The 24,711-nt window shown below is 38.7% G+C and overlaps 1 pseudogene; it reads left to right on the plus strand.

The window, feature by feature from the left end:
• The first annotated feature begins 19,819 nt into the window (after positions 1-19,819).
• Positions 19,820-19,920, plus strand: LOC143612310 (small nucleolar RNA R71; annotated as a pseudogene).
• Positions 19,921-24,711: the final 4,791 nt, after the last annotated feature.

Consider the following 24,711-nt stretch of genomic DNA (forward strand, 5'->3'; position numbering starts at 1 on the left):
AAGTCTCGAACCGACAAACCCGAACACTTGTTTAAACCTCGTTTTGGTATTCTTATAACCAAGGGTTTTGCAATATCGCATTTTAACCCACATTATTACTTAACATAGGTTGAGTAAAAAAAGAAAAAAACTAATGAATAGAATACCGAGACCCGGTTTCGAGTAAACTTATTTTACAAAACTCGTTTCTTTAATTTCTCAAATATTTACATTTTTAATCCTAAACTTTATTTATTTACTTTATTTGTCATATATTTTATTTTAAACCCTTCCAAGACTACCTACTAACACAAGACCCGTTTAATATAGGTCTTGCTCGTTAAACCGATCTCTCCGATTATTCACGACACTATCTTTCAAGTTACTTGTTAATGTGAGTACTTTTTCATCCCCCGTTTTCCATTTTTGGTTTTGGGGGTGGCATTGCATACTTATTCAAATTCAAATGATTTATACTTGAGTCTTAAACCACAACACGTATTGTATATGTTTACTTAAATAAATGCTCAATTTGGTGTTATATGCTTTACATGATTATGTGCAAATTCTTGAATGCTAAGGCGGGTAGCCTCTTGAATGCTAAGGCGGGTAGCCTCATCAAAGTATGATCATACGTTAATTCCGAGTATATATGGTATCCCCATATAGAAAGGTGTCGTCAATGTATTCTTATTGACGATTTCATTATTGTCGTCAATGTATTCTTATTGACGGTTTTATTATCTAAATTGTTGCTATTATTTATTGTTTTCATATACTAGTTGTGGATTTCATACTATATACTTATTGTCCAAAACTATGAAAATTGCTCACCAACCTTTGTGTTGACAAACTCTATTTTATGCAATATTACAGGTTTGATGTTAGCTTGATTGGATTACTTGAAGAAACTTATTATCTTGGCTTTAGGATATTAGAAAATAAAAGAATAAGTTATTTGTTTATCTATCTATTTGGCATTTTGTATGAACAATTGTTGTGTTATTTATGATGTTATGATTTAAATGAGTTGTTTAAATATTGTAACTTTATAGTGTCATTGTGTAATGAGCGATCATGTCGCGCCTCGACGTTTCCGCCTTCATTGGTCGGGGTGTGACAGGGGCGTCGTGGTCGACAAACACCTCGGGTAAACCTCGTACATGATGATGATGAGGGGGAGGGTCCCTCAAATTTTGGAGGGCCCACAGCCAACTATGGGGAGGGTTCCTCAAATTTTGGAGGGCCTACAGCCAACTATGGGGAGGGTCCCTCAAATTTTGGAGGCCCTACTCCCAACTATGGGGAGGGTCCCTCAAATTTTGGAGGGGCAACACTAGATTGGCAAGCCGGTTATCGACCTTCGTTTCAAAATGTTGGACAGGGATCATCAAGCATTCAACAAGGTACCTAGTCGAATGTTAACAACAACAAAGAAAATAATTGGGTATCCTATTTGTTTGACTGTACTCCTACTGGTATTATGATTCCTGCGATGTACACGAACAACCCGGGACACTTCCAGAATTACGATTATACCGGTGTTAGTGTACAACAACCGCGTTACCAACATTTAACTCTGGTTCAAATGAGCTTGGACCTACAACTGACTCAACCCGAAGGCTCTAGTCCACCAAGTGATGAGGAGCATCAAGAGCCAAGACCACGAAGACATCCAAGACCAGTTGGTTGTGGCATGGGTGGCTGTCTGATCCGCCATCCGCTTAGACATTAAATAATTACGTAGATTGTAACTTTAAATACAGCACATGTAAAAAGATTTTTTATTAATAATCCTAGTTTATCTTTATACGATATCAAAAACATAAAATATTAAAATAACTATTAAATTAATAGATTTCTTTATATTATAACTAGGTTTTGAATAAGGAAATGATCAAATCTTAAAAGGAATTAATTAACATATTTGGTTTTATGTGATCATAGGGAGCGATGCCTAACAAACATGAACAATTGGTTTGGTTTGTTAGGTCTTGATATAACATTTACTTGTTTTTAAAATATACTGGTTAAATAAGTAAGACTATGATGAAAATGATGAAAATAAATATTTGATGTATGAATTGGAAGAACCACCAAAATAAACTGGAAAACCCATCTTAAAGAAATGTTATGAATATGTTTACCAAACGCAACATTAATTTTTTTTTTAAAAACCTAATCCGCTATTTGTACTGGTAGATTAGGAATTTTTTTTCCTGGTGGGGAGCATTGCATCAATTATAAATACCATGGTGGGGAGCATTGCATCAATTATAAACACCACCATCCTTCCACTTTCTAATTCAACCCTCCTTCCACTTCCTCATTCAAGCATTAAATGTCTTCTTCTTTGTCATTCAAAACCTTTGTAGTACAGTTATATTATGGGGGTGAAGTGTCATACACACAAGGGGTTGTTATGGGTGCTCCGGGAACTCGTAGCACTACGTTCTTAGTTACTCAACAGATCAATTATTCTGTGTTGGTTGACAACATATGTAGATGTGTTCAAATTGACCGTCAATGTTGTTGTCTAGAGTTAACAATCTACTATGAATACAATGGAGGTTCGTATACCGCACATATTCACCAACAAAGTGATATATATTTAATATACCAACTTGCTTCCCTTGTTCCTGGTTACACATGTAAAATTCATGTGGCTTGGATGACGGTAGTTCCATACTTGCAACAACATGAGCATGGTAGTTCCTCAATCATTGAAGACTACGATGAAGGTTAGTTTACTTCCTTTATACATCCTTTTTAATAATTTTTATACTCAATAAAATGTATGTGGTAAATGATAATACATAAAAAAAATTTTTGTAAGACTCTCTTGCTGAAGAAATTGAAGACACATCAGAGAGTGAACCATCTATTTCTGAATATGAATCGGAGGACGACGAACCACTCCCTCCTTTGCCTCAACACCAAAGTTAGGGACTTACCCATATTCCCGAACTTAATGTTGTTGGTAGAGGAATGGATGAAGACTATATTCCCATGGCTAATTTTGCGAAAGATGAAATGGAATTTTGGGACGAAAAAGATCCAGAAATACGTTTAAATATGTATTTCACTTCAAAAGGCCAAGTTGATTACGCCATTAGAATGTGGAGTATCAACCACAACAGAGAGATATTTATGGCAGAAACCCGACCCAAAGTATTCATAGCGAAATGTGAAAGTATCAAGCAAACAAACAACCAGCACGATATCTCTCAACCATGTCTTTGGACATGTACGGAAAGAAAATTAAAAGATTCAAATTGTTTCACCACTGGCTCACTCATGTTTCACCACTGTTTCTCGTGACAACAACCGAGCCCTAAGATCAAAAGTTGTAGTAGCCCTCATCCAACAACAAGTTCTTACAAATGCATCGTATACTATGAAACAAATTCAGTCTCTGATCAAAGAGAAATTGAATGTTGATATCACTTACGGCAAGGCTTGGGCTGCCAGTAAAAAAGCCGTAGAAAACATATACGGTAGCTGGGATGAAAACTTCCATGAATTACCAAGCTACGTAATGGCACTACAACAAGCAAACCCCGGTACCGTTGTCCAGTGGTTACATCATCCCTATAGTCCAAGTGACTGCTCAGTATTCATGTATGTATTTTGGGCATTCCGTCCAAGTATTGAAGCCTTTAGATTTTGCATTCCTGTGATCTCTGTAGATGCCACCCATCTAAGGGGCACTTACAAGGGAAAAATATTGATGGCGGTTTCCAAAAACGCAAACAAAATGATCTTGCCGATTGCGTACGCATTGGTGGATGAGGAAACAAACGAGAGCTGGAAGTGGTTTCTTCAATAATTTGCTGACAACATTGAAGACCCCGCAAGGCGAAAGTTGTGTGTAATAACAGGTATGCGGGTATAAAACACGCCATGGATAATTTAGAATCCTGGAAGGAACCCCACGCCTGCCATCAATTTTGTCTAAGGCATGTAAGAAGCAATTTCATGGCGAAGTTCAAGAGTGTGAGCCTCAAAAGGATGTTTTGGGAGATCGGAAGAACAACACAACAAAGAAAGTATGATCGCCTGATGGATGAGTTTAAGGCAACAAACAAATAAGCGTGGCGGTACCTCCGTCAAATAGATGAAAAAAATGGACAGTCATGTATGACAGTGGGAATCGACGATAGGGTAACCTCACCACGAACATATCGGAAAGCATGAACAATGTGTTACGTGGTGCTAGGATGCTCCCAATAAAGGCATTAATTGAATATACCTTTAAAAGAGAAGTTGAACAATACGCTATCCACTACACAACTGCGTATAATTGTTCAACGGAATTTCCTCACCGCATGTGGACAATCTTCCATAATCGTGAAATCAGGGCTCGACAACACCAAGTGTTCCCTTATTCAGCACGTCATCATAGGTACATGGTGGAGTCATCCCTACAAACATAGGACAAATCTGGCTACAGTCCGTATATAGTAGAATTCTAAGAACGAACCTGCACCTGTGGTAAGTGGCAAATTTATCGTTTCCCGTGTAGCCATGCAATTGCAGTATGCCACCACTTAGATGAAAGTCAAAGAAAAACTGCTGATCCAAGGTTTTACACAGAAACATACCGTGCACAATACAGCCACCAGTGTTTTCCGGTGCCTCATAAACAAGATTGGATGTACGCCGGTTGGCGAATTCATGGGGACCCATCGAAGATAGCTATCTTAAGGGGAAGACGGCGTGCGAGGAGGATGCACAACGAGATGGACGCCAGCTAAGCTGAGGAAACGATGGGTCGTAGGTGTTCTGGTTGTAAATCAACGGGTCACAGGATCAACAATTGTCTGAACCGACAACATTAATTATTGTATTTTTTATCATGTATTTAAGTTTCTGTTTGTTTTATTATATGTCTTAAGTCTATCTGATTATTGAATTTAAAAAATGTGCTTTCTTTAATTAGTTTCTAACTATGTATTGTTTATTGTTTAACCTCACAAATAATATACTCTATGGATAGAGAGATACTCTATTAGTTAAGAAAAATAGATTAGGCGAGTTAAATACATGTTACATGTTTGTATCCATTTATATGTAATATTAATATCTTAAATAGTAATATGCTAATATATAAAAGTAGAAGATAATAAAAGTTCAAGTTACATGTTTGTATCCATTTATACGTAAAAAATTCATATTTGACATGATTTTCGAGTTCATGTAAGGTTTTTTTCATATTAATTCATGTTATAATCCAGGTGTTTTCCTCCAAAAATCAGATGGTTACTGTTGTTTCAACATCGTCAAAATATTAAAATATTACCTAAAAAATTAGGATTTTCAAAAAATAGAATAATCCGTCATTGGTTTTCAAAAAAATACCTAATACTCTGTATAAGCCAAATCCGCCATTAGCAACGACAGATTAGGATAAAAAAAATTATCAAAACCTAATTCGCTATTGAGAATGGCGGATTAGGAAAAATCATTTTTTTAAGTACCTAATCTGCCATTCTCAATAGCGGATTAGGAGGAGGATGGTCACGGGTCATCGTCTTCTTCGTAATAGGGTTTCATAAGTTCACGGTCATTCATGGCAGCTTTGCATGGCAGCCTTGCATGTGAAGGGGGGAAGTGAATTATGGATGGCATGCATGCGAAATTGGCATGCATGTGAAGGGGTAAATCAATTATGGATATGTTGCAGTGAAGGGGGCAAATCAATATGGATATGTTGTAGATGAATTGGCATGCATGAATTATGGCCTTGCATTTGAGGGAATCTTCCAGAATTGGCATGCATGAATTATGGCCTTGCATTTGAGGGAATCTTTCAGCCTCGCATGTGAAATTGGCAGTAGGCGGATGAAGGGGGCGGTAAGCAGTAAGCAGATAAGGGAATCCAAGGTTAGTATCCAAAGTTAGGTTAGCTAGGTTATTTTGGTTAGTGGGGTTAGTTTGGTTGTTTAAAGTTAGCTTAGTTTGGTTAGTGGGGTTTGTTAACTGGGTTAATTGGGTTAGTAACGGGTATAACCTAATCTGCTATTGTCAATAGCGGATCTTTTTGTAATCCGTCATTGACAGTAGCGGCTCCTACAAATTTTTGCTCCTAATCCGCTATTCTCAATAGCGGATACACCAAAACTCATTTTTTTTTACTTCCCCGTTAACCTAATTTTTTTTTTCTAATACACACCATTTCAAAAAAAAAATTCGTGTGCAGCCGCAGATCAATAATCCGCCACCATGCATGTGCACCGACACGAATGATGCATTCCCACGCCTTGCATGCGCGCCCTGCGGATCAACTCTACGCCGTTATGCATGCGCCGCCGCGGATGAATAATCCACCGCCATGCAAGCGCGCCTCCCGCAAACCTTTTACAAGTTTCGGTGGTCCAATTTCGGTCACCCCATGCTTCAAATCCGGTCAATGCCGATCAAGGCGCAAACTCGCTGTTCAACTTCAGCCACCACGGACACTCGTACGATCCGGCGTGTCAAGAAAATTAATCAAGTATAAACCGGCCGGGTGGGGAATCGTGGGTGACACGAGGTCGAAGACTCGCTCAAAAATAAACCAGTTACAACTAATTAGCTAGTGGTAAATGGGTGTCGAACACGAAGAGTTTGTGGAATATGCGTTACTGAGTAGCTTACAATTAAACTAATATAAATGTAAATGACATAAAGTAATTTTCTAGTTGGTTTGTTTTGATTTGATTTTAAGAACTAAATTAACTAAACAAAGGTTGTAAACAATTGATTAAATGAGCATTCCTCTTGGAGTTCGGTTATTACGCAACTCTTTTGTTTAAGTTCAATGGATAAATCATAATATCTTGATTTCGTGTAAGTGTAATTGTTTGTGATTAATCAAGAACTAAGTACTCAGATTCCTAGAACGCGAGGTCGTTACTTGGTTAATCAATCAATATAATTTTAACCCTAATTTCTTCTACTAAATGTCGATTGTCAACAACACCAAGAACGTATAGAACGAAATTAGGTTAAACAATATGGACAAATTACAAACAATCAAACAAACAACGTGATTATATTAATCTAAAAGATTCGATAATCAATCCACGTGCAAGAACAATAAAAAAAAGAGTATTGCAATAACCTTACAACCAAGAGAAATACTAAAAGTTTTAGCCACACATAATTGAAATCATCATACCAAGTTTAATCCGAAGCAATCTAAGATTATGATGTTAATCCTTGATTAGAAACACCCAAAATGTTGTTCCCAAGCACCAAAATCACCCCACAACAATGTCTAGATCAGAATAATGAAGAATGGAGCTCAAAAGCCAATTATAACATAAAAAAACGAGTTGTAACCGCCACATTCGTGCAGGCCCCACCTTAAGCTACGGTGGCCACCGTAGCTTACGGTGGCTTTGAAAACCACTACGCCAGGTTCTATCTGTTTACGCTAGGCTGCTACGTTGGAACCCTACCGTAGCTTACGGTGGCTACCGTAAGCTACGGTAGCCTCAGCTCCAAAACATTTGTTCTTCTTTGACTTGTTGACTGTCATCATCAACTCTCAAGTCCTTTGCTCCTCTCCATCATAGTTCACTTGAATCGCCATTTTTAGCACCTGTACCTGCAAACACGCACCGTATACGGTAGTAACATAAATCCTTAAATTAACACATAAACGCTCGTGTTTTACTTAGAATTACTACATTTAAGGGTGGCTCTATAATCCACCCGTCACATTCCCACACTTGCTCGTTTCTTGCCCTCAAGCAACTCTTCAAACCAATTGTTTTTAGAACACCACCTCCACACAAACCACAAGCCCGGCTCGATTAAGGTCCTGAGTCATACCCTATTCCCACATAATTAGAGGTTTGCACTAGCTTACTTGATATTATATTTTAAAACATAGAATTCTAGTCAACCTTAACATGCTTTCGGTCTTTACTTGCACATAACACACCGTTACTCATTAACTCACTTATCGGTGACTGTTCCAAATATCACAATCATACTCGATTCTCCTCGCATACGCTTGTACCACCGTCAAATCTCCACCTAATCGTGCTTTAACATAAATGCAAATCAAGAGGTCTTAAACGGGTTGTAATGAGGCTAGGGGTAAAGGTAAGGAATGGGGATATTGAAAGTGGCTCAAATGATCCGACCCGGCTTATTACATCAAAACTAAATTAAACAATTAAACACACTACTATATACATAACAGCTTTTATCACGACTCGAACCACAAAGCTTTGAACATTACCTCGACTTTTCCTTGTCTTTTCTCTTTTTTTTTTCTTTTTTTTAACATAATAACTTGCATAAACAATTAACTGCTACTCTCTATTTATTACTAACAAAACAACTACAATTACAAAGAACAACCTACTAAGCCGGATCGTCTCACAATTACATCGGCGTTTGATCAAATACAAAGAATAGGTCCAATAAATTTTTCTAAAGGAACCAACCCCCCGCCCCTCTCATTATCCACGCTCATATATGTAATTTATGAGGCCCAACCCCCAAAACCCACACTCACACTCATCCGAGACGAGGTTTTAACCTAGGTGCCTTAATCACTTTTGCATTTATGCCAAGCTAAGGTCTTGAAGTGCATTGATGGCACAAGTTCTAACAGAGAATAACCATTCCGTCACCGCTCTTTGTTTTCCCAATACCCAAGTGACTGTGGGCATGTTATGTGATTAGATAAACCGAAAGCATGCTAACCTTGCCTAGAATACTACTCGACCACACTTTAACATAGCTAAGCAAACTTAATTTTTGGGGAATTATGACCTTGAAAGGGGACCAAAACTCTTCCCCGACAATCTTACCACTTTTCCGGTGTTTTTCTTTCAAATTTTATATATATATATATATATATTTTTTTATATTATATTTTTTTATTTTTATTTTTTTTATTATTATTTTTTTAGTTATTTTCATCCCTCATTCCCACACTTGAGATACATTGTCCTCAATGTAGGGTATTTAGGATAACAAAAACACCACCACAATCACGACCCTTAAATTCCAACTTGTCATTACTGTAACACCCCGTAACCGCAGCGGAAACGTACACGGGATGCAACAGACACATCTGATATCAACAGCATTGTTTATAAAGAAAACACCACTACATTAATTTAAACGTATTACATTGTTCTGAGTTTCATAACCATCTAAGCGTTATCACATAAGTGTTACCGATAGTACATTAACATATTTAATTAAAAATATAGATCTCTAGACTTCCACAAAATAGCACACAGCATCGAACACATATCACTCATTCCAATTTGAGTGTACCTAGAAAGCATGTAAAGAAAACGGGTCAACTACGAATAGTTGGTGAGTTTCACTAATTTAAATAAACCATGACAAATCATTATAAAAATCATAAATAAGCGATGTAATTATACTGAGTTCACAAGTAAAAACTCTGTTAACCCCGAAACACATCAAATTACCCCTGGGGACACTGTTAACCCAGAAACATATCTAATAACCTCTGGGGACACTGTTAACCCAGAAACATATTTAATAACCTCTGGGGGCACTGTTAACCCAGAACATTTCCAATATCCTCTGGGACACTGTTAACCCAGAAATACATTTAATAACCTCTGGGGACACTGTTAACCCAGAACACGGTTTCGGGCCTTACAATATTAGCAACTCAGTTAATTACCATCTTAATACATTACCGTACGATTTCCGTACAATAAACATTATATAAATACATTCGTTTCCATGCGATTAGCATGTACTTAAACACTTTGATAGAAACATGCTTTCCGCCCCGGGAAAATATTTAAAACAGTTCAGTAAAAAGGGGCTCGTGAAAACTCACCTTCTTGTGAGCAAGATGTACTACGGTGCACGGCTACTGGTACAGATCTGTAATACGATCCCCCAAATCGTTACTACACAATTTCTATCAATATAACTTAAATTCGTGTTAACCGGTACGTCTGGGGACACTGTTAACCCAGTACCGTACACGATCCGGGGACAATGTTAACCCCGAAATACTTTTCAGGACTTAGATTGTGATATCACCTAGGGTTCTTAAGTCAAAACTGCCGTTAGTTTGTTTTTCTCGTTTTGCGTGCCTAGCATGGTTATCCGTCTTTATGTTTACAAAAATGAGTTTGACCACACACGACCCGAAAATAGTTGTTATTGATATTTTCATTAAAGTGGTGAAATTAGAGCTCGGTTAGACACCCCGTTTGGCCGCGGGGCCCGTTTCCGCCTTTAATACACCGGAAACGGTTAAATCGGGTAAAATTACCCAAATCATCCGAATTACTTTCGGATGATTTATTTTTACTTGATTAACTTAGTTTTATAAAAATCATCCATTTTTAAGGTTCTCAAACACCAGTCAGCTCGCTTAGGCGAACTTCGCCGGTTTACTCGTTTTAAGCTTTAAAAGTTTGTTTTTAAGTTCCATTTAGCACAAATAAATATCCGTTTAGTCTCGGACCTTGAAATTTTGTAAAAACCATATTTTGATAGTAAGGAATTTTATAAAATTTTTCCAGAATTAATTTTTATATCTAAAATTTATTTAACCATTTTTAAACGTCATTTAAACACCAAATATGTCGAAAATACCAAACGACCTTCGAAAAATCCCAAATTTTTCTGGGATGACCCCTGTCACCCACATAGTTCCCTGTAATTTTTCCAGAACCAAAAACTCATTTTTTTATGCCATTTTTACCAAAACCGAGCTAGAAATCCCTAGAACTCGTTTTACCGAAAAGCCTACTTAGACTTCTCCAATGAACCTGAAATTTTGTGTGTGACTTTTATATGTTATAAAAAGCTTATCTTAAATTTTTCAGAATTTTTCATGATGTTTAGCTATTTTTCACCATTTTTGGCCAAAACCGAGCATTAAATTCACCAAATATTCATCCTTTATCCAAAAATTACCAAAAATTCACAGATCACATATTTTCATGTGTAGATCATCTCTATGAAATTTCGTGACCCAATTCTAGGTCTATCACAATCTGTCCAAATTATCTAAATCATACGAAAACCGAACTACTTTGTGTTTTCTAGCGTTAGATCGCAAAGATCTTGGTTTCTAGCCTTTGCTAGCCACTAGATACAACACTTACAAGCGCAACAACACCACACCAAGCAAGTTATACCCACAATCAAGCCATTTCTTTCATGGTTTCGATTAAAACATCAAAACAAAGATTTTGACCGTAAAAATTCGTTTTTGACTCTTTTAGCTACTTTCTTGGACAAAGATCCTTTGTATAACTTGTATACATCACTTGATCCTCCAAGAATCGGTTTCATCTCGGGTTTTCACCCATTTTTCATTTGAAACCTCATTTCCTTGTAAATGAACCAAGAAAAGAAGATAAACACGATTACAACTCGGTTTTTACCTTGTGTTCTTGCTTAAAAACTTGGGTTTTGGATGGATGTTGAAGAATGTAGAGAGGATTTGGAGAGTTGGATATTAGAAAAAAGAAAATGAAGTGTGTGTGTGGGAGCCTATGGACCGATCGGTCCATTGTAAGGTGGGGGGGAGGCCCACAACTCCAACCATGGCCACACATTTGGATTGTGTAATCCGGATAATGTTGTGGATAATCTGGTTCAGTTCGTTTTTCGGTTAAACGTTTAATTCCGCTCAAAACGAGGCCAAAACGGTCGTTTTTCGGCTTAAAAATGAAATTTATATAAAACTGATTTAAAAACTTTAAAAACTTAAACCATGACATTTAATGACTTAACACATCGTATTGTCGGTAATTGTGCATCTTTTTCGGCTTGATCGATCGTCTCTTGCTTGGTTTGATGTTAAAGGTTTCGTTTACCGTACCGACGTACTAATAAATCGAAATCCTTTTTCGGTGCTATAATTCACTTATCCCGAAGCTTTAATACTTCGTAAACATCACTAAACATTATATATTTCGTCTATAATGTAATTCCCGATTCGTTCGGGTTTCAATAACCGTTCATCGATTAATCGTAATTCCGATACGACTAGTTGTACATTTGAGTATAATTCGTACTGTGAATCTTATATACTCGTATAAACACATTATAATTCATATATTCAGTATTAAATAACACGTAAATAGTATATTCCGGCTAGGGTATACCTGAATTTGCCGGAATCGTTACAATTACCCCACCCAACCTCCCAAGATCCAAACATAAACAGAAAAATAAGATACAAAAATATACAAGGGGAAACCTGATTTGCTGCTGACGCAGCTCAGTAGTAACGTGGTGGCGGTGGTCCAAAAATGGACGTCGTCACGTCCGTGAATTCGCCAAAACCAAACGCCCCCTGATCCTCTCCACCAGCTTGACCTTCTCCTTGAGCTTGTCCTGAACCTTGAGTTTGTCGCGGATCCAACCATTCGGAATGATGCAATGGCGGCATGGGATAATTCACAGTACTGTCGTATGGTGGCAATGTGGTGTAGTCAATGATTGGTGGGTCAGCCACCACAGGTTGCCCCGAATGCCATGCAGCGTGCATTTGTCTCTGACGGTTATCCTCATACCGATGGTTGATTTCTCTTTGTTCAGCATAAGCGTGGGTCCGGTTCCACACTTCTTGTCGATCATACATTTGCTTTTGAGCGCGCTCCATGATTGCGCCCATGAATGTTTGGTGATCAAACAATGTCTGAGTTGTCTCGACCCAATTATAGAAGTATGCTGGCCTGTTGTTGATTATCATATCCCGCATGCTGCCTTGGTGCGCCCAAGTTGAATCAAATGTTTGCCTCAAATAGTCAAATGGTAGGGCACTTCCCCGTCCCCGTCCTTGCGCACTTGAACTACCACCTACTCATTCACTTTCCATCGCAACCCGCTCACCCGGTTCATCATCATAATCATCCTCTCCACTTTCTCCCTCTTCATCACTCTCACTTTCATCTTCTTCTCCCGGTTGCAAAGGCCGAGCATCAACCTTCAATGCCCTCCATCTCTGTCCCTCGCTTTTCAACATATGGTACCTGTCACTAGCTCGGTATTCCCAACCAACCCCCAACTTTGTCACATCGAACGGCTTGTGTTTCTTCCCAACTCCAATATCATTATCTCCAATAACACCAAACCACATCAATAGCGCGGTAATCAACCGACAATGTGGAATAATCTTCCTACTCACATTATTCCTGCTTATCCAAATATTGTTAAGTACTAGATACCGGAACGAAACAAGTGGTTCTCCATGCATCAAAAAGTATAGAATCGGGACATCGGGATACCGAACTTCTTGCATATCCCTTCTTCTTGACATGACATTGTGTAAACAAATGATGAGCAACATCTTTCGCTCAATCTTTAAATTCTTCCTCAATAACTTCCCATCATAAGTGCCGGGTAAAAACAATGCTTCCAACATCATTCTCCAAGTTGGATGCCTGTCGGGTTGATAATACAAGTCATTCAAATCTGGATACACGTAGTTGCTTTGAGGCTACTGTCAAATCATGCAATTTGCCTCAATGTTTCAAATGACATAGTGACCTCAATGTTGTTAACAGTTCCTATGAGCTTCATCCCCGAGGGTTTATTAAATGAAGGACATCTCAAAGTTGCCATCCATTCTTCAATTTCATCGATGAAAACATACTTCTTGTTTCGATCATAACACTTGAGGGCTGCTTCCCAACCCAAGGCCTTGAATCGTACTTCTTTGTGGTATTCATTTTCTCGTGAAACAACTCTGGTTTCCATCTCAAATCATGATCTGTTAGTGGTCCATGAGTCCAATCTGGTTTAACATACTCCACTTCTTCTTCCCGTTCTTGTTGTTGTTCTAACCTCCGCTTTTTTGCTTGTTCGGCAGCAGCGTTGCTAGATGAACCCGCAATCCCTTTTCCTTTATCCTTGGCAGAACGTCCCATCTAAACAATGACAAACATTAACCAAGTTAATATTCATCTCTACATACATTCCCACACTTGCTTGTTTCTACGGTTGTGAATATATGAAAGTCATAAACCATTTTTCACAAAATTTTGACAGCATTTCGTTTAAACATAGAACATATTCCATTTTTAACTTTTGTCAAACTATACTTTTCCATACCCATATTCACAACCATAGCAAAATTTCAAACTAACATCAAAGTTTCTCATATTCAACAAGCAATGTGTAAGCAATGTACAAACGTATAATCTTAACCAATGAAATTTGTAGCAATCGAGTGAAGAGAAACATACATTTAAGCCGAATTAAACACTCTAATCACACTAATCACTAGTCACTTGCAAAACCCACTTGTTGTTTAAAATTTTTGGACCAAAAATGTCCAAAATCAAACCCCAAAAAGTTAAGATTGATGAAAACCAAGTAAAGAATGTGATTCCTTGTGAAAATCTAGTCAATTTAGACTCGAAAATCGTTGATTTTGGTTAAGATTTGAGGCAGTTATGAATTTGGGGATTAGGGTTTGTAGAGGAGAAAGTTAGGATGAAGATGGTGAATGGATGGAAAGAAGAAGAAGGTAAGTAAAAGATGTGGATGGGAATTTTTCGGATTTTATTAAAATATAATTATTTTTTTTATATATATGCTGCAGAACCCGTCGCCCCTTTCACAGCCACCGTAAGCTACGGTGGCTACCGTAGCTTACGGTAGGTCCTGGCGTAGCTTTCCCACCGTAAACAGAGTTTGGCTAGCGTAAGATTTTAGGTCCAACGTAGCTTACGGTGGACACCGTAGGCTACGGTGGCACCTAATGCAAATTTTTTTTTCTTTTAAGTAAAGCCAAACTCATGAAAAACTAAATATAATTGTTTATAAAACAAAAACTAAAAATTACCTTACCCCCCATGAAAAACCCGAGTTGTCCTTAACGCGGTGAAGAAATTCCTGAGAATTCCCCACACTTGATTTGGACAACCTCCTAAACGAGAAAGGTAATTTTTAAAAACAAATTTGAACAAAATCTAAACTAAATTATACAACAAACCTGGACCGCTTAATTGGTTATTTCCTCAGGCGACCGCAACAGGTAGCCTACCTTGTCCACTTCACACATGTTAATATCCTTACCCTCCAAGTATGGTTTAAGTTAGTGTCTCTTCACAGTTTGTCTTGCTTGATTGTGCAAGTCTTCAATTTCCACATCACCAAACTTACTCACTCTTGTTATCACGTACGGGCCCATCCATTTTCTTTTCAACTTTCCGGAAAAAAGCTTGAGCCGTGAATTATATAACTAAACCTTTTGCCCTTCTTCAAAAACCCGCTTCCTCAACTTGGCATCATGAACCTTTTTCACCTTATCTTTGTATGCCGATGCACACTCATAAGCTTCATCCCTTATCTTTTCCAATTCCGCCAACTTCAACTTTCTCAACCCACCGGCTTCATTATAATCCATGTTCACACTCTTAATGGGCCATAATGCCGGGTGAGCCAAATCCATAGGCAAATGACATCCTTTCCCATAAACCAACCGGTAAGGAGTCGTTCCTATGGGTGTTTTATAAGCGGTTCGATATGCCCATAATGCATCATCCAACTTTACCGACCAATCCTTCCTATCAACCCGTACCGTCTTCATCAATATTTCTTTAATTTGTCGGTTGGACACTTCAACTTGTCCACTTGTTTGCGGGTGATACGGAGTAGCAATTCGATGATTCACGTTATACCGCTTCAACAATTTCCCGAAATTGAAATTCTTGAAATGCGTTCCACCATCACTTATAATCACTCTCGGAATTCCAAATCTTGCAAAAATATTTGATTGAACAAACTTACATACCACGGTGTGATCATTAGTCCTTGTTGCTATGGCCTCAACCTACTTTGAAACATAATCCACCGCCATCAATATGTATAAATACACACAAGAATTTGGAAACGGGCCCATAAAGTCAATTCCCCATACGTCAAAAATGTCAACCACCAAAATGGGTTGCAAAGGCATCTCATCCCATTTTGAAATTCCACCCATCTTTTGACAATTCAAACAATGGCGGGCATAGTCACTTGCATATTTAAAGATTGTGGGCCAATAAAACCCACTTGTAAGAACTCAATAACCCGTCTTTTGCCAACTAAAATGACCACCATAAGCGGATGAATGAGCATGTGCCAAAATCTCTTGAACTTCCGATTCGGGAATGCAACGCCTAATGATTTGATTGGCACCAATTTTGAACAAATCGGGCTCATCCCAAATATATTGCTTGACTTGGGATAGAAATTGTTGTCTCCATTTCTTGGCCCAATGTTTCGGCATCTCACCCGTGGCCCGATAATTGACAAAGGGAGCATACCATGGTGTAGTGGAAACGGCTAACAATTATTCATCCGGAAATCTCTCATTGATTTCATGTGAATCATCCACACCTTCCAAAGGAATCCTTGATAAGTGGTCCGCCGCCACATTTTCACACCCCTTCTTATCTCGGATCTCCAAATCGAACTCTTGTAACAATAAGACACAACGAATCAAACGGGGTTTTGCATCTTTCTTCTCCATGAGGTAACGAACCGCATTATGATCCGAATAGACCACAACCTTACTTCCCCATATGTATGACCGAAACTTATCCAAGGCGTATACCACCGCAAGTAATTCTTTTTCAATAGTGGTGTAATTCAATTGTGCCTCGGATAAAGTTTTTCTTGCATAGTAAATCACCACCGGCTTTTTATCAATTCTTTGACCCAAAACTACTCCAATCGTGGTATCACTTGCATCACACATAATCTCAAACGGCTTCGTCCAATCTGGCGGTTGCAAAATCGGTGCTTGCACCAATTTTTCCTTCAAAACATCAAATGCTTGCAAACAATCATTAGTAAAATCAAATGCAACATCTTTTAGAAACAAATTGCATAAAGGTTTAGTAATCACACTAAAACCTTTAATAAACCGCCGGTAAAACCCGACATGCCCCAAAAACGACCTTACCCCTTTTACATTTTTCGGTGGTGGCAATGAAGAAATAGCCTTAATTTTTGCTTTATCCACCTCCATTCCCCGACTTGAAACTACATGCCCCAACACAATACCCTCTTGTACCATTAAATGACTTTTCTCCCAACTTAAAACCAAATTTGTCTCGACACAACATTTTAAAACTTTTTCCAATTCATCAAGACATCTTTCAAAAGTTGACCTAAAAATAGAAAAATCATCCATAAGTACCTCAAGTGAATCCCCAACCATGTCTGGAAAAATGCTCATCATACATCGTTGGAACATGGCCGGGGCATTACACAATCCAAATGGCATTCACCTAAAGGCAAAAGTGCCATATGGACATGTGAATGTGGTTTTGTGTTGGTCGTCGGGATGGATTGCAATTTGATTATATCCCGAGTACCCATCCAAAAAACAATAAAATTTTTGACCCGATAATTTTTCAATAATTTGGTCAATAAAAGGTAATGGAAAATGGTCTTTTGAGGTAGCCGCATTTAGCTAGCTTCCTATAATCAATGCACACTCGCCACCCCGGTTACCGGTCGGGTGGCGATTTGTTCACCACTTTCATCTTTAATTACCTGGATGTCGGCTTTCTTTGGAACTACCAGTGTTGGACTTACCCATGCATTGTCTGAAATGGGATAGATGATTCCCGCATCCAACCATTTTATAACTTCCTTTTTCACCACCTATTGCAAATTGGAATTCAACCTCCTTTGAGTTTCCTGAGTAGGCTTTGCATCATCCGTGGTGATGATTTTGTGCATGACTATAGATGGACTAATACCCTTTAAATCGGCTATAGTCCACCCAATCGCCGCCTTGTGAGCTTTCAAAACTTCCAACAATCCTTCTTATTGAGCCTCATTCAAGTTAGAGGCAATGATAACTGGCAACGTCTCACCTTCTCCCAAAAACACATACTTGAGATGACTTGGCAATTCTTTCAATACCACCTTGGGAGGACAAATCAATGAGGGTTTAGTGGTCGAATTGATTTCTGTTGGTAGACTTTCCACCTGATGAGTCCACGGTGGTCTTCCTTCTTGTATTGCCAATACCTCTTGTTTCCTTTCCTCTAACTCCAATGCACAAATGTGAACCTGTTCAGAATCATCACAAACACAAACATCCAACATACCTTCCTCATACTCGTGTGGTACACACCCATCTATGATATCTGCCATAAAACATTCTTCAATAGCCAATGAATTAGCAACATTAGTAAACACATTTAAACGCATTTTTCTATTTCCAAAGGCCATGTCAATTGTACCAAACCGGCAATCAATAATAGCATGGGCAGTATTTAAAAATGGCCGACCCATTATAACGTTTTTTTGTTGTGTTGGGTCAACCGACGAGTAATCCAAAACCAATAAGTCAACAGGATAATAAAATTCCTCTACTTTAACAATAACACCCCACACAATCCCCCGAGGAAGTTTGTGAGATAAATCAGCCAATACAACTGTGGTCTCAACTCATTTAAGTGGACCAAAATCATATTGGTCATATAAACCCCCCGATAAAATATAACACCCGCTCCAAGATCCAATAACGCCCGTGACATTTGAAAGTCACCTACTTGAATGTTAATCAAGGGCGCTCCCGGATCTTGAAGCTTAGGCGGGAGATCACCCTTAAGAATTGCACTCACTCGTTCAGTTAAATCAACCCGTTTAGGAACCTTTTGTTGTCTTTTCTGAGTACACAATTCTTTTAAAAATTTTGCATATGCGGGTACTTGTTTTATTGCCTCAAGTAAAGGAAGATTAACTTTAACCTGTTTAAATACCTCCCACATCTCCTCCTTTTGAGGACCCCATTTTAAAATCACGTTTTTCTTACCCGGATCGATCAAAGCCGAAGGAAATAGAATTGGAACCTCTCCCACTTCCTTGCTTTTATCGTTTAAAAGTTCATTTTGACCCGAATCTTTGTTTGAAAACGTGGATGATTTAGGGGGTTGAATGGGTGAAGCTTGTTCATCTTCACTTTCTACCCCCGTCACATCCTCTACCACACCTTCAACTAACTCCGGTGTAGTATTGATTTTAAACTCCTTACCACTTCTTAAAACCCTTACCTGATTAATCGGCACATTGCGGGAAGTAGTGTGAGTAGGGTTCACCTTGGTGTCTCTCGGGAGCTAACCTTTGTTCTTCTTCAAGTTAGATACCTCGGTTGCAAGTTGGCCCATTTGAGTTGTCAATGATTGGATGGCCTTGTCACGAATTTCATCCTTTTGTATACGAGCTTCATCCAACTGATTCCTGTTTTGCATCTCTTGTTGCATCATCTTTAGCATGTCCATTACTTCATTCCCACTTGATGAACCTTGACCCGAAGACCCACCTTGGTTACCACCCGTTCTTTGAAATTGATTTTGATTTCCTTGGTTGAAGTATTGTTGACAGGGGATAAAGGTGGTTTGAGAAGTCCCTTGGAAATTCGGATTGAGTTGAGTTGCTTGATTTCCATAACGGAAATTTGGATGATTTCTCAACCCGGGGTGGTAAGTGTTTGAGTTCATGTTGAAATTCCGATTACCACCCCCTTGACCTTGAAGTGCATTTACCTCTTCAACTTGTACTTGCCCTACCGTACACACCTCAGCCCCATGACCCAACTCGTTACAATTTGTACAAACAACAATTCTTTGATTAGTAGTTTGTACCCCCACATCTTCCACGGCATGAACTTGCGGTCTTCCAATTGTCGGTCGCTCTTCTTGCAGTTTGAGCCTTTCTCTTTGATGTGACCGACATTTGTTCCAAAAATGCCCAATCGTCTTGTTCATAATTGGTACCGAACGTACCGTTTGTGATTGACATCAAATCCCTTTCATCTTCCGCATTCAACCCTTCATGAAAAGCAATCAACAACTCCCAAAGAGCTATACCATGATGAGGACAATTCTTGATCATCATGTTGAACCTCTCGAATGCTTCATGAAACATTTCACCCAATTGTTGTTGGAAAGACCTCAAACTTCGTCTCGCATCATTCGTCTTTTGGGCTGTGTAAAACTCCTCTAAGAACCTTTGTTGCATCTCGGCCCAAGTATAAATCGATGCGGATGGCAAAGTGTAAAACCATTTCTTCGCCTTATCCTCCAACGAAAATTGAAATAAAACCAATTTCACCTCATCCGTTGTAAAACCTTGACCCCCAATCGTGTTGCAAATAGAGTCATATGCCTCCAAATGAAAATAAAGTTCTTCCGTTGCTAAACCCTTGTACTTTGGTAAACTTTGGAGCGCATTGGTTCTCACCTCAAAAGTTCTTCCTTGGTGGTTTTGAGGAATAACCACCGGAGATGGGTTATTGGTGATAATCGGTCGAAAATGAGCCTCTATTCCCCTAACCATTTCCCTTGCATGTCTTCTTGGTACCCCCAATGGTACTCTTGGTTGACCCATTTGTCGGTAAACGGGCCTTTGTTGCATATTTTGTTGAACTTGCGGTTGGGGATTTGGTTTTTGAAATTGAGTTTGTTGAAATTGCGGTTGTTATGGAACTTGTTGCAATGGTTGTGGTTGTTGTATTTGATTGACATGTGGTCCACCCTATTGTTGCACTTGCTGTTGCGGTTGAAATTCAGATCCATACCCAAACTGCCCTTGAATTCTCAACTGATTCCCATCAACCCCACTTGCATATCCTTCTTCAAACTATTCATACCCTTCATTGCCATCACCATACCGTGGCCCACCAAACAAATGCGGGCCCGATCTTTGACCCGGTGAAGTATGAATTATGGGTGGGTCTTGGGTAAATGTGTATGGTTGTTGATAAGGTGGATTTTGTTGAGATTGGAAGGATGATTGTTGTGGTGAGTTTGATGATTATCCTTGAATAGGCATGAAATTTGTCAAGGGTGGGAGGTTAACTGGTGGCTGAAAGCTAAACGCAGCTGAAGTAGGTTCACTTGTGGAATTGGTGATGGTAATGGGCACAGTAGATGGTGGGGTTTGGTGAATTAATGGGTGGTGGCATCGACGGTACGGTTTGTTCCGAAGCCATGATTGTGGTGTCAGTTGTTCGACTTTTTGTGCTTGGCGACCCAATAACCTTGTTTTCCCTTTGTAGAATCCGGTTCTGACGAAAGGTTCTCTCGATTTCAGGATCAAACACTAACGTTGATGAAGACCAAGAGCGTCTTGTATGCATATACTTGTAAGTACCTACACACTAGCACAACCCGTGTAAAACTGACAATAACAATTTAAATAAAAACTACAAAATAACACACGTTGCGCACTATCCCCGAAAACGACGCCAAAATTTGACACGAGGTCGAAGACTCGCTCAAAAATAAACCAGTTACAACTAATTAGCTAGTGGTAAATGGGTGTCGAACACGAAGAGTTTGTGGAATATGCGTTACTGAGTAGCTTACAATTAAACTAATATAAATGTAAATGACATAAAGTAATTTTCTAGTTGGTTTGTTTTGATTTGATTTTAAGAACTAAATTAACTAAACAAAGGTTGTAAACAATTGATTAAATGAGCATTCCTCTTGGAGTTCGGTTATTACGCAACTCTTTTGTTTAAGTTCAATGGATAAATCATAATATCTTGATTTCGTGTAAGTGTAATTGTTTGTGATTAATCAAGAACTAAGTACTCAGATTCCTAGAACGCGAGGTCGTTACTTGGTTAATCAATCAATATAATTTTAACCCTAATTTCTTCTACTAAATCTCGATTGTCAACAACACCAAGAACGTATAGAACGAAATTAGGTTAAACAATATGGACAAATTACAAACAATCAAACAAACAACGTGATTATATTAATATAAAATATTCGATAATCAATCCACGTGAAAGAACAATAAACAAAAAGAGTATTGCAATAACCTTACAACCAAGACAAATACTAAAAGTGTTAGCCACACATAATTGAAATCATCATACCAAGTTTAATCCAAAGCAATCTAAGATTATGATGTTAATCCTGGATTAGAAACACCCAAAATGTTGTTCCCAAGCACCAAAATCAGCCCACAACAATGCCTAGATCGGAATAATGAAGAATGGAGCTCAAAAGCCATTATAACATAAAAAAATGAGTTGTAACCGCCACAGTCGTTCAGGCCCCACCGTAAGCTACGGTGGCCATCGTAGCTTACGGTGGCTTTGAAAACCGCTACGCCAGGTTCTATCTGTTTACGCTAGGCTGCTACTTTGGAACCCTACCGTAGCTTACGGTGGCTACCGTAAGCTACGGTAGCCTCAGCTCCAAAACACTTGTTCTTCTTTGACTTGTTGACTGCCATCATCAACTCTCAAGTCCTTTGCTCCTCTCCATCATAGTTCACCTGAATCGCCATTTTTAGAACCTGTACCTGCAAACACGCACCATATATGGTAGTAACCTAAATCCTTGAATTAACACATAAACGCTCGTGTTTTACTTAGAATTACTACATTTAAGGGTGGCTTTACAATCCACCCGTCAGCGGGTTAAGCGAATACTTTAGCGGGACAACCGCGGGTCACATACGGATTAATGCGGATCGAATCCCGCGGGTCATACGCGGGGTTCAGGCAGATCAACTCCAGAGGGGCTCCACCTTCGCTGGTAAAAGGGTTCCGGAGAAGCCGCATCATGGCAACCTCATTAATCATCCGCCGTGGAGGACTTCAGCTCCAGCGGAAAGCCCTTACGACACTACGCCGCTAGCAAAGAGCTTCAGTAGGTTACTCATGGCGGAGAACAATAGTGATGGCTAAGTTCATTTTACAACCTTCAGTAGCCATGTTTATAATAATGGAGATGGGTGACAGCTGCATAAAGTTAATACATAAAGTAAATGCTGCAGAAGTACATGGCAACATGGTATTTAAAAGGGAATTAATTCCCAATTTTCAGAAAGATCCTCTCAACTATTATGCCATATTTTGATAACAAAGTGAGGGTTTGATTTATTGACATTTTACTTCCTAGGGTTACTTCATATATAACAAAGGATGAAGTCAACTACGGAGAAGTCTCGTGTCAAAGGCGCGGAACACCCACGTCAGAGGCGTGGAATTCTCACGGAAAAGCCAAAAGAAGTCTCGCGTCAGAGAGGCGTGGAATCCTTGCAGCCAAGTCCCGGGACGCTAACAACAGCACATGTTTGGTTACAAGTTCCGCAAGTAAGTGAATTAGTTCACAAGTTTTTACAACAACCTCAAACTTTTCGCCTATATTGATTTTTACAAAACAATTGACCAAGTTTACATTCCTACATAGCCATACCTAACTATAAATAGAAAATAGGAGAACCATATAATTGTATGCATTTCTTTACTTGTGATTGGATGGCACCCTTGTGTGATCAAAGCTTAACTCTCTCTCTCTCTCTCTCTCTCTCTCTCTCTCTCTCATATCAAACACTACAAGTGTTTATTTGATTGTCGCAATTGTCTACATATGGATGTCAAGCACTCCTACGATTGGTGTCAATGTGCCAAGCCGCTTATTAGTTACTCGAGATTGGCCCAATAAAGCTTGAATCAAGCCAAGCTTAAATGAGCTCGAGCTCGAAAAATAAGCTTTATAAATAACACAGAGTCCGGTGTATATAAATAAATACATGTATATAAATTTATTATATAGTATAAAAGAGAAATTTGGTGACGTACGTAATAGTATGATTGGTCCGCTTGGCCTCATGTAATTGGTCAAGGTTTTTTTCCAAGTTATTTATTTATTTTTTTATTAAATTTGAACGATTATTCGTCTCAACTCACTGTAGCAATGTCCGAAAACGATAACACCCAGGTTTAATGCCGTAACATTCGGGTTTTCCCGATGCCCGGGTTTTACCGACCCTTTTGTTTTGGTTCTGATACCGTAACGAACGTAACCGAAACCGAACGAATTTGCGTCAACTCACCGCCGCAATACCTAGGACCGACAACGCCTGAGTTTTACTGACTCACCTCCGCAACGCTCAGAACCGATAACACTCGGTTTTGCTCGAGTTTTATCGACCAACACCACCGCATTGATCCATCTCAATATTTATAATTTGTTTTTGTTTTAATTTTGGTTTTTGTTCCGATACAATAACACACGTAATCAAAATCGATTAAATTCACGTCGACTTAACGTCTCGAACGCTAGGATTTACCACAACTCGTGCCCGGTAAAAAACTAGTTAAATATAAAAATAAACCCCAAACCCGTACTGCCTCTGATTCCCAGAAGGCATTTTCCCCCTTAGTTTGTGATCTCCAACTCCCCCAAATAATAATAATAATAATAATAATAATAATAATAATAATATTCACAAACAAACTCAAACCGAAGAAGAAGCTTCATTTAATCACTCCAATTCCAACCGTAATTAGGTATACTTTGATCTATAAACTACTCTATTCAATACAATTATGCATTTCATCTACTGCATCGCGTTATCTAACTTGATTTGATTCGTTAATTGCGTCTCGTGTTTCTCTGTAATCCGTATCGATTGATTATTGAAGTTGATTTAAGCTGAATTGGTGTAGATATGAGTTGTTTTTAGGTTTTTGAACTTACGGTGAATTGGATCTGAGGTTTTTGTGTGATCTGGTTCATGTAAGGTTTAGGTTTCTTAACCTAGCTTAGTGAATTGCACGTTAGGTTATTAGTTATATAGTAGGTTTTAAGAAGAGGTTATAATTAGGTATTGATTAGCAGTGCATGCGAGAAGATAATGAGAATGCATATAATCTACTAAATTCAATTATCTGTTTCATCAACTCCATCGTGTTTTTTAAGTTGATTCGTTAAGTGCGTCTCGTGT

This window comes from Bidens hawaiensis, unplaced genomic scaffold, assembly GCF_021521415.1.
Source record: "Bidens hawaiensis isolate Kalapana, Puna unplaced genomic scaffold, B.hawaiensis_p1.1 tig00034209_1, whole genome shotgun sequence".
Taxonomy (NCBI): Eukaryota; Viridiplantae; Streptophyta; class Magnoliopsida; order Asterales; family Asteraceae; genus Bidens; species Bidens hawaiensis.